This window comes from Anarrhichthys ocellatus, unplaced genomic scaffold (genome assembly GCF_004355925.1).
Source record: "Anarrhichthys ocellatus isolate YVR2014 unplaced genomic scaffold, GSC_Weel_1.0 scaffold88, whole genome shotgun sequence".
Lineage (NCBI taxonomy): Eukaryota > Metazoa > Chordata > Actinopteri > Perciformes > Anarhichadidae > Anarrhichthys > Anarrhichthys ocellatus.
Genome location: NW_022280118.1, coordinates 537,424 through 548,117, shown reverse-complemented (window position 1 = coordinate 548,117; position 10,694 = coordinate 537,424). Strand labels below are relative to the sequence as shown.

General features: G+C 42.2%; 1 protein-coding gene across 6 annotated transcripts in view; it reads left to right on the top strand.

Annotated features, from left to right (window-relative positions):
- Nucleotides 1-10,694, top strand: part of nfia (nuclear factor I/A) — a 175,054-nt gene that overhangs the window by 142,511 nt on the left and 21,849 nt on the right. The window lies entirely within an intron of this gene.

Here is a 10,694-nt window from a genome sequence, read left to right as displayed (position 1 = left end):
TCTCTCTCTCTCTCTCTCTCTCTCTCTCTCTCTCTCTCTCTCTCTCTGATGGAGCGAGGCAGAGCAGTGATTGGATTGCAGATCTGTCATCGATAGTGGATCTAATGTAATTCCTCCAGACTGAACCAGACGCTGCTCAGCTAAATGAACACATACACACATGCACACACACCCACACACACACACACAGTCGTGAAAAATACTCTGGAAAAGAGTACAGCACAGAAATGTTTGATTTTTCCGCTGTAAAGTGAACACGTCACTGAAGAAGTAGGAATGCAAAAACAATAAAATGTTTATCAGTCATGCGGGAATGCTGTAAAATGATCTGCTCTCACACAGAACAAACTCCACTTGTAGTTAAGTGTATTTATTGGCCAGGCACGATTCTGGGTTCTGATTGGCTGGCTGGTGTTCTGTTAACAGGTCAGCAGTTTAAACGTGTTTATAAATTAGCGGTCCAAGTTATATTTGCTGGCAGATCACCATAGCAACTGTGTTTGGTAGAGTTGTTACCCGCTAACTCCCACAGCAGAAACGCTCCCAGCCTTGGATTAAAATGACTACAAACTAAAATAAAACAAAACAAAGTAAAATAAGATAACTTCATATGGAATAATATGCTCATTCTGTATTGGTTGCACATTACCCTGATTTTCTGCCAGGTTTTGTGGCCAAAGTTGAATTAAATTAAATGTCCACAAACCTACATCCCATGGGAATGTGATACAGGCAGGAGAGGGCGGTTGTGACGAAAAAATATTTTTACTTTTTCAGAAAAGTATCTTCAATAAATTATGAATGAGTCATGAATTCCCACCGTTATGTAACTCTACTCTCCAATCCTACCTGGACTCTGGTAACTAATGCCAAGCATGGTTTACCTTCTGATGGAGACCACAGTCAGCTGTTTCATTCATTCACTCAACCTCGTAGAAACGATTTGCCACAAAAAGCCACACAAAAAAGTTGATAAAAAAAGGGTAGTCAAGTTTATTTGTTTTTTGAGCTTTTCAGCATGACATTTATCATCCGACTGATGAAATAACTGTACAAGGGAAATACGGTTACAGGAACATACATTACATTGATTTCTGCATTGAAACCGCGTTGGAGCGAGAGCTCGATACCATCCACAACTGGGAGAAAACAACTGAGAGGATGTTCTGTGCTACGGTACAAGTGCTTAGAGATGGCTTTCTTTCTGTAGATAATGATGCTTGTAAAGGTTGTTCAGGTGTAGGCAGCCTGCAGGTGACTCTGCTGTCCCAACCACAGGCTCCTTTGATGATTACACTGCTAAACGTCTAGAGGACGTAGATAGACATTTTCCTGTAAAGCAGGTGTGGATCACCGTTTGTTGCATTCAGGGAGATCTTTTGCATCTTTATCACCTAATTCCAAACTTTTCGGGGGATAATATTCAACACATTATGATTGTTTGTGTCATTACTCAGCTGTGAGCTTTCTCTCTCTCTGAAGTCATTTAATGAAGAGGAAATATGGGAGGGGCGATCAAGGGACTGCAGAGTGAAGGAGACAGAGACAGTGGGGGTTAGATGGACGTGCGACAGACAGAAAGGACAGGAGAGAGAGAGACAGAGAGAGAGAGAATGAGGGACGAACGTGACCTTTAAAAGTGCCGACATGCAGGAGAGAGAGATAGAGAGAGAGAAAGAGAGTGACAGAGAGCGCAGTGGGATCTATATGAGACTGTCGATCGCCCACCGCTAACAATAGGCCGATGTAAAGTGCCTGTCAGCACACACAGAGACCCCTGATCAAAGAGCCATCGATCACACACACACACACACACACACTGATCCCAGCCTGATCAGATGCACGCCACTGCGCATGCAAAATCTCACATAGTCACTTAATCACACACACACATCCTGCCATAGGTGTGTGTGTGTGTGTGTGTGTGTGTGTGTGTGTGTGTGTGTGCGTTCCTGGTGCCCTGTCTAGGTCTGCTGTGGCGTCCAAACTTAAGGTACCGGAGAACATTTATTGATACTCTTTGCTTGTACTTTGCTTGTGTATTTTCTTTTTCAGGCCACTTTCTACTTCTACTCCTCCATATAAAAAACGAGCTCCACCTAAAATCCTGCTGTTACATTACAGTTACATGTTATTCTCAGATAAATCAGCTCCACTAGAGCTCTGGACTTTATCAATTTGAACCTTTGTGTTTTTAATCAAGTTAAACAACGATTCGTTTGTGAGCACAGAAAAAACTACAACTCCCATGAAAACTTACCAGCGGTTTCTTAGGCCATCTTCACTTGGTTTCATTTTTACTTTTTTAGTTGTAATCTCTGCTGTCTAAAAAATGAACATCATTTAGTACTCTCTCTCCTGCCACAGACTGTGGACTGGTCCGGGGACTTATGGGAAATGTTTTGTGTTAAAGGCTGCTAAAAACAGAAATATTAAATAAACAGAGATAGCCGATCTTAGATCTCCTTATCTAAAGATATTAAGTGAGCCGCACAACAAACTGTTGAGTTCCAAGGCTGCATGTTTAGTTGTTAAAGTTGGGATTTGGAATAAGTTTTCCTCACTTCTGGAACCAAACCTGGAAGTCACATTAACTTCTGCTTGCTTTCAGTCCTCAATCTGTTCCCGAGAGGATTTTCTGTCTACAATCAAAACAGATGAGTGTCTGTACTGAGCAATAACATTTAAACACATCAAACATTTCACCAAAGAACAGTCACATGAGTCTTAGACTGAGGTGCGGAGCTGCAGTTTTGGAATGAAATACCTCTACAGTACCTGTCTGTAATTCATGGTCCTCCTGTAGGACCCACTCAGTATTATTACTGAGCAGTAGATTTATAGTGACTCTCCTGAACAGTTATGTTTCTTTTTACTCTTTTAGTGTCACACGCTATGATACAGTGGTGTGAAGTAGTCAGGACGCGCCCCGGTGCAGGCTAATCACTGGTGCCAGTTACTTACTTCTGCTTTTAGTTTGAAAGGTATGACTGCTTGCTCGGCTCGCAGATGCTTGTCAGTCTTGACAGGTTTTTGCGCCTAAACTAGCATGATCAAATAAAGACTTGACATTGGACAACATCAAACAACATGTATTACTCAGCAATCATCATTGCATATCTGTGTATGACAGAATAACTCATAATAATAATAATAATAATAATAATAATAATAAAGAAAATAAGATTTTTTTAAATTTGATTGAATAGCTGTTTTTATAGTTTATTTATACTTGTATAGTTCATGTAGAGTGTGGCTAAATATTTTACCCCAAAAATAAACATGAGATAAGGTTGCCTTTTTGGGGAACTTTTCATAATATACAGTATATACTTCTTTTTTTTTACCACAGGCATATTTCTGAGCAGGTAATCTAAATCACTAGCAAGAGGCCGTTCTCTGTCCATCACGTTGTTAGAGTCCCCCACCCCACGGGCCCCAATGCAATACACTGCCTATATTTACGCCCCTGCTGTCATATTTTTGTAGCTGTGGAGTAAATGTTGTCTTTTTATAGCCAGTATGAACAGAGGGAATACTAACAGCGACCAAAAACTTAGTCATTGTACTTTAAATGTAAAATGAGTTTCCTATTCAATATAATGCAAGCAAAATAAAAATTAGGAAATCTCTCTGTGGCTGCAGAGCTGAGCTGGTTTCATGTTGGTGCAACATGCACACACACTTTATGGTTATATTCGTATACTCACACACACACATAGATGCATTCAGGCGGACAAAAATGTATTCACAGATGCACACACCCTTTCTCTAGTGTGCGTGTGTGTGTGTGTGTGTATTGTGTTGGTCAGCAGATTTGCAGCGATGCGGCTCTGGAAGAATCACTTATAGATTAGAGTGCAGGAGAGTCCAGTGTGTGTGTGTGTGTGTGTGACCAGCTAATGTACCTGCATAGTGTGTGTGTGTTCATATATGTGAGTCAACAACATTAACTCTTCACTATTCATTCATAACAATTAATGATAAATATAGACGATGAAAAATGTGTCTGGAAACACACTCAGACACTCACACAGCCAACAGAAAGACCTGATCATTTATTCAGCAACACTTCAACTGTAAACCTGTTTAAATCCCATGACACGAGCTTCAGCATAAAGCTAAAGAAAAACACAAACAAGCTAAAGTTGAATTAAATAGGTTTTATAGCAGATTGTAGATCAGCTCAGGAGCATGAACGTCTGACTCACACTTCATCACCATCCATCCCATAGTTGTTGAGATATTTCAGTCTTGAACAAAGTGGCGGACAGACAGACTGGCATTGCCAAAAACCTGATAACAGAGTTAAAATAATCCAAATTTATGGCCATAAAGTAAACATATGGGATTTTACAGTGGCGCAAAATACTTCAGAAACCACCAAGTCATCATACTTTCAACTGTACATTTCATAACCTGACCCAGATGGTTCGTAGTATCTACGCTAACCGCTGTCGTTGTCTTGAACCAATAGTCGCCTCTCTCACCTAAGGTGAAACACACCTAAGCCCCGCCCACAGCTGCCAGTAGCTCCTCTCAGGACCCTGATTGGTCCGCATTCTGGCTTACCACAAACGCATCACTTGAAGCCTATTTTTGTCGTGATTTGTGATCCCGTGGTTCTTGCGTGATCTCGTGACAACCTAAGAATCCAGCTGCCGTGCGAGGTAACATAGTACTAACTGCAGCAGTGGAACATTATTAAGTATATTTACAGGAAGTACAGAAGTACACCTGTTCTTTCCTTAAGTAGTTCCATCTCATGCTACTTTACTTCTACTCTATTCTACTTCTAGGCCTACTCTATATACTCTATTCTACTAATAAACCCAGCTGTAGACAAAGTATCTGAAATTGGCTACTCATTGACGAACTACAACAGAGCCATTCTGCATATTGTTGCTTTTACTTGAGCAACATTTTGTCGAACATTACTCATACAATACTTGGTATTTGTTCTGATACTCTGATAAAGGACCTGATGGTGCCTTTACATTTGAAGTGGGAACTCGCAATATTTGAGTTTACCATTCGGAAAGTTCAACTGGAGCGTTGCCTGAAGTCAGAATTCCCCGAATAGTCGGACGAACCCCACCAACCCGAAACCCAAAATCAAAGATGGCTGCCCCGTGCGTCACCAGTATACAAGCTGTTCATTAGCGCTTCTGTCCTACATGTGTCTAATTAAACCAGTCACACATACAGTGCTCCAACTCATCGGCATCGACATGCAAACACTGAATGAATATGTGTGTGTCTGGTGTAACGCCTACTGTACCGGCTACACTTGTGCTACACATGTTGGCTGTTCTATAGAGGGAATGAACACACACATACCCACATACACACGTACACACACTGGGGTCTGCAGGGGTGACTGAGGCCTATAGCTTACCAGAAGATGAGAAGTGGTCGGCCGGGGGGGTGGAGGGGAGGGGAGGGTGGAGGAGGGGGTATTGAACACAGCACACCCACACAAACACACACACAAACACATAGCGGGTGACCTTGGCGTTGTGCAGCCATTACACAATTCACTGGCAGGCCAATCGAATCTCTCTCTGTCGATCAATATCCTATTAAAGCAGCACACAAAGAGGGGGGTCGGAGAGGATGAGAGAGAGAGAGAGAGAGAGAGAGTATAGGTTAGCGTAGCGGCCGTGTATTAAATGTAATTGGTCAGTTCAGTATATTTCTGCAGACTGGATTCTGACTTCTCCTCAACCCCCCCTCTCTCTCACTCTGTCTCTTTCTGTCAATTTACCCTCTGCTTTTACTGGTGTTCCCCCAAAACCTCCTCTGTCACTCTCAAACTATATCCAACCACTTCCTCTCCTCTCTGCCGCGAGTGACTTTATGCCGTCCAGAGCGACACTCACAGCTTAAGTGATTTCTTTTACAAGAATTACCTCGTGGTTGAGGTTGAGGGGGAAATTGTTTAATGAAACTCACGTTGACACTTCCTGTTGGAAAATTAAGTTTGGTTCGTCCAAAGTTTGGAAATATTTTTCCATCACTTTGTGTGATGTTCAAATACAGAGCACACAGCACGTGGCAGCCTCATTATTCACCAGAAGACCAACGTGTACCATGTGAGCTATTATAAACGAAATGAATAAAGGTTTATTTTTTTTTCACATAAAGCCACAACTGTAGGCACCAATGCGGGTCTTTGCCCTTGTTGATATTGTACTTTAAAACTTTGGTGGAGTGCCTTGTTGGCCGCGTGGATACAGCGAACGCCACGTAATCGCGTTGTCCCTGTTTCGGTTCCAGCTTTGAGGGTCTTTTACTGCTTGTCGTACCTCTCTTTCTCTGCCACATTTCCAGTCTCCCTTTACATTTTCCGATGACCAATCAAGGGGAATGTACTTTACGCTCCAGATCAAACTATCAAAACACACTGACAATCAGTGAACCTGGGACTTTTGAGCCCCCTGGGGGTCTCAAAAGTGACAATTTCGGAGCTCTTCTCTGTTTTAAGATTAACTTTTCGGACTGTTGATTGAACAAAAATAGACATTTAATGACGTCCCCCTGGGCTCCAAGAGGATGTGATGGACAGTTTATTTTTTATTGTTTTGTGATGTATTACAGACCAAGTGATTAATCCACTGAACTGTAAAACTGAAGGTATGCAGCAGGTGGTTACAGCAGGACTGCGATAACCCGGTGTGTCAAACACAATTCATTAAGAGAAAAACACGAGCAATGGACATACAGGTGAATGTTTTGTCAGATTAAAACCAACGAACAATATCAGGTTTGCAAATATATTCTGTATACAGAATATATACATAGCCTTCTGTACATACATATACATCAGCTATACTTCTTAATTCTAACTGAGAGCTGCAGGTCTCTCTCTGTGTGTCTCTGAACCACTTGGATGTTTATAGACACTAGTAACAAGCTCAATCGGCTTCACGCACACACACACACACACGCACACACAGATGCATGTCTAGAGTGCCAGGGCGCACCTTGGCACCGACACAAATTTCACACACACACACACACTTTCCTCCAAGTGTGTCAGGAGAGCTGATATTAGACGTAAGGATTTGGGGATTAAGTTGATATGATGGCATAACACTCCTGCTGCTCACACACCGAACACACACACATCTACAGAGAACACACACACACACACACACACACACACATACACACACAAAGAGATAAGAAGGCAGATGACCCACTTGGCACCTTCCAGTACCTTCATCTGGAGGCATTCCCACCCAACACACACACACACACTGCGATGCAGGGATGAAAAGATGAATAAAGCTGGAGGCCTGCACGGTTGAAACTCATCCATCCCTCCTTCCTCCTGCCCTCCGTCGCCCCTGGCAACACACACACAAACACACCCACAAAACCTGGTGGTGTGCCAACGCCATATGGGCACCCCGGCACAAATGGCGCAATCACAATAATAATGCTAATAATACTACCAATAAAACTGTTACAACTGGCTATACATGGACAATAAAACATTAGAATAAAAAACACAGCACCATAAGAAAGTTATAAAATCAGTGAATCATTTACTAATTATAAGATTATAATGTAAAAGTGTTGGCTGACATGAGGTAATAACGAGATGATACAGTAAATGACCTAAAAACATTATTAACACATTAAAGTTGAAATCAAGCTTCAGCTGGCAAACAGCCAGGTTTGAGCATCAAACGACACAAAACTAAACAAGCAGAGGAGCTGTATTAATGAGTAAAGTTATTAATCAGCCAAGACTAACAGTTTAAAGTCGTGGTAGTGCCCCATACAGGCTGCAGTGATCATTACAGAAATGATGTGAAAAGAAAATTGAAAGCAATTAAATGCAAGGGTCTGCGTTTGTGTAGGTACAAGTACAAGTACAGGTACAGTTAAGTGTACAGGTGCAGGTACAAGTACAGTTACAGGTAAAGGTACAGGTACAGGTAAAGATACAAGTACAGGTACAGGAATAGGTACAGCAACAGAATTGCAGTCTCAGAGTTCTCCTCCTGGAGGCAATGGCTCCAGAATGTGACTCTTTCCTGCCAACCTGTGCATCATAGAGTGATTCGGCTTGGAAAACAATAGCTAAATGTGGATTTGAATTTGATGAATTTACTGTTCATCAGACCATAACGAGACGAGAACTGGCTAGCTAATTTACCCCGCCGCCTCAGTCCCCCACCGCTAGGGGACTAGCTTTTTTTAATAAAAATTCATTGAACTATATAGGACTAATTATATATTTATATTTCAATTTATTTATCAGTTTATTGCCATATTTTTGGGGTGTTTGTTTTTTTTGTTTATTTATAATTGACTTATATGGCATTACATGTACATCCATGGAGCTGCTAATAGCAAATTCTCCTGAGCAGTGGTAAACATACTGATCTACAATATATGCTGAAACACAGCACTTGTTACTTAATTTGCATAGTTTTACATTGGTTGTACTTAGTTGCACATGAAGTACTCCATGCTAGACCTTGAGGAAAGTGTATGGCCGTGTGCGTGTGCGTGCATGTGTGTGTGCGTGCACGCGTGCAGCTCTCTCAGGCCAGTTCTATCTCTGCAGGGCAGAGAGAGAGAGAGAGAGGGATAGAGAGTGATAGATAGATAGAGCGAGCTCACGTTGCTGAGCTCAGCATAAAACTACCCACCAGGTCCTGTCAGTCCTCCTCCTCCTCCTCTTCCTTTCATCCCATCACGCCATCATGCTCTCCGTCAATAAAGCGATGAAGAGGAGGGATGGAAGGGGGGGGGGGGGGCGGGAGGCGAGGGGCTAGACGGATGTCCGGGTTTGAAGCTGATTGCTGCCTTTGTTCAGCAGGATTTTCAAATTGAAGCGTTTGACAACAAAGAGCCGACTCTCTCTCTCTCTCTCCCTCCCTCACTCTCCCACTCTCTCTCGCCCCTCACTCCCTCACTCCTTTAATAGTGAAAGCCCTCACAGGCCTTTGTGCAAAGGCTGCCCTCCCCGGAGAGAAGCAGAGGAAGAGAGAGAGAGAGAGAGAGAGAGATATGCGGAGGAGGGTAAACGGCAGAAGATGGACAGATCAGAGAGGGAAAGGAAAGACGAGAGGAAGAGGAGCGCAGTTTGTTTTTGTTTATGGATGCTAATGTCCTGCGCGAACTGCTCTCATATACAACTATTACATAATGCCACCATTAGAGCCCCGTGCTAATATTGGACATATTAAGTGTGGTATTAACACACAGCACAGGAAGGCGATGCAGCAAATAAAAGACAGGAGGCTATTGGTTTCTCATCGTGTTGTTTGTTCGGTGGGAATGATGATGTCGACATGTTTTCACCCAAGAAGTTTGATTACTGATTCGTGTTTTATTCATCGCGATAGCTGTTCAGTTCTATTTTCTTTCAAACGTAGTATTTAGTTTTATTTCAAAGTTCTTTCAACTTTCTTTCTACAGCTTGTAGACTAAAATGACTTTTGTCTGAGACTATAAACCGCCTCAAATCACACTCTCTTTGTGTTTTATAAAATGACAGACCCATGAACTCATCACGGGGCCCGCCGGTTCCCCAACTTACTTTGGCTCGAATTTGACATCAATATATTTTTTTGATTTTAATAAAGTATTTTTCCGGAGCGATTTTTCTAAGATTTTGCATCACGAAATCAACCAATCAGGTTGTGCTTAACATACATATTCAATACGTACACTGTAGTGTACAACATCACATGGAGGCTCCGTAGTTTGAGCCAAGATGGCAAACTTTTTTACTCCTATCAACTTTGGCAAAGGAAGCGCAGACCAGATCCAATCCTTTTGTTCTTACCTTTCACAATAAAAGCCCTAGACATACACTCTGTGTAACTGTTTACCAGAAGGAATTCAAATTCACTCGGAGCATTTCACTAAAAGGAAAATCTAAAATATCTTACAGTAGCTTCAGGCTATACAACAGTTGACCTCAGACAATAGGATCCTGGTTGTTGGTCTTCTGTCTGCATGAATCCATTCGGACCTTTCATTGAAAACTGTTTCCATATTGCTGGTATGGCTAGTTTTGATGCAAAATATTCACAGCAGTATATTTTTGTTTATTCATCACGAAAGGTCTTAACTGCTGCTTCCGAGCCTTCCCCGCATCCCCACGAATACCGTTCTGGTTTATTTGTTTGTTTATTTATTCATTCATTTGGCCCCAAAGCTAGTCCAGTTTGAAGTCTAAAATGAGTCAAATCAGTCAAAATAACATTCATTGAGGGAAGATTTTCAACTGTGGAATGTAAACTCCCCCGACGTTGCTTAAACTCCAAAAGTCGTCAAACAATCGTGGATTCCTTCCTTTGGTTTGGGAAGTGAAGACGTAGTTCAGGGTCTTGTCCATGAGGTTTATGTGTGGTGGATGGAACATGAGATCATGTAGTGGTAACTATACTGTCATGGTGAAAAGGGGAGTTCATCTGTTTATCTATGACGCAACCTTCACCTGTGGTCATGAGCGGTCTGGTCGGGTGTCTCTGTGTTTTTAGAGACAGGAGAAGGTTGTTCAGGATCGGGACGCCTCCCTTTAGGGGCTTTCTGGGCAGCTGGGTGGGCCCCCCAAGCAGACCCAGAATAACTAGAGGGATCATACATTAGATGTGAAATACCTCAAAATGTAGTAATGCTCTCTCTCTCTCTCTCTCTCTCTCTCTCTCTCTCTCTCTCTCTCT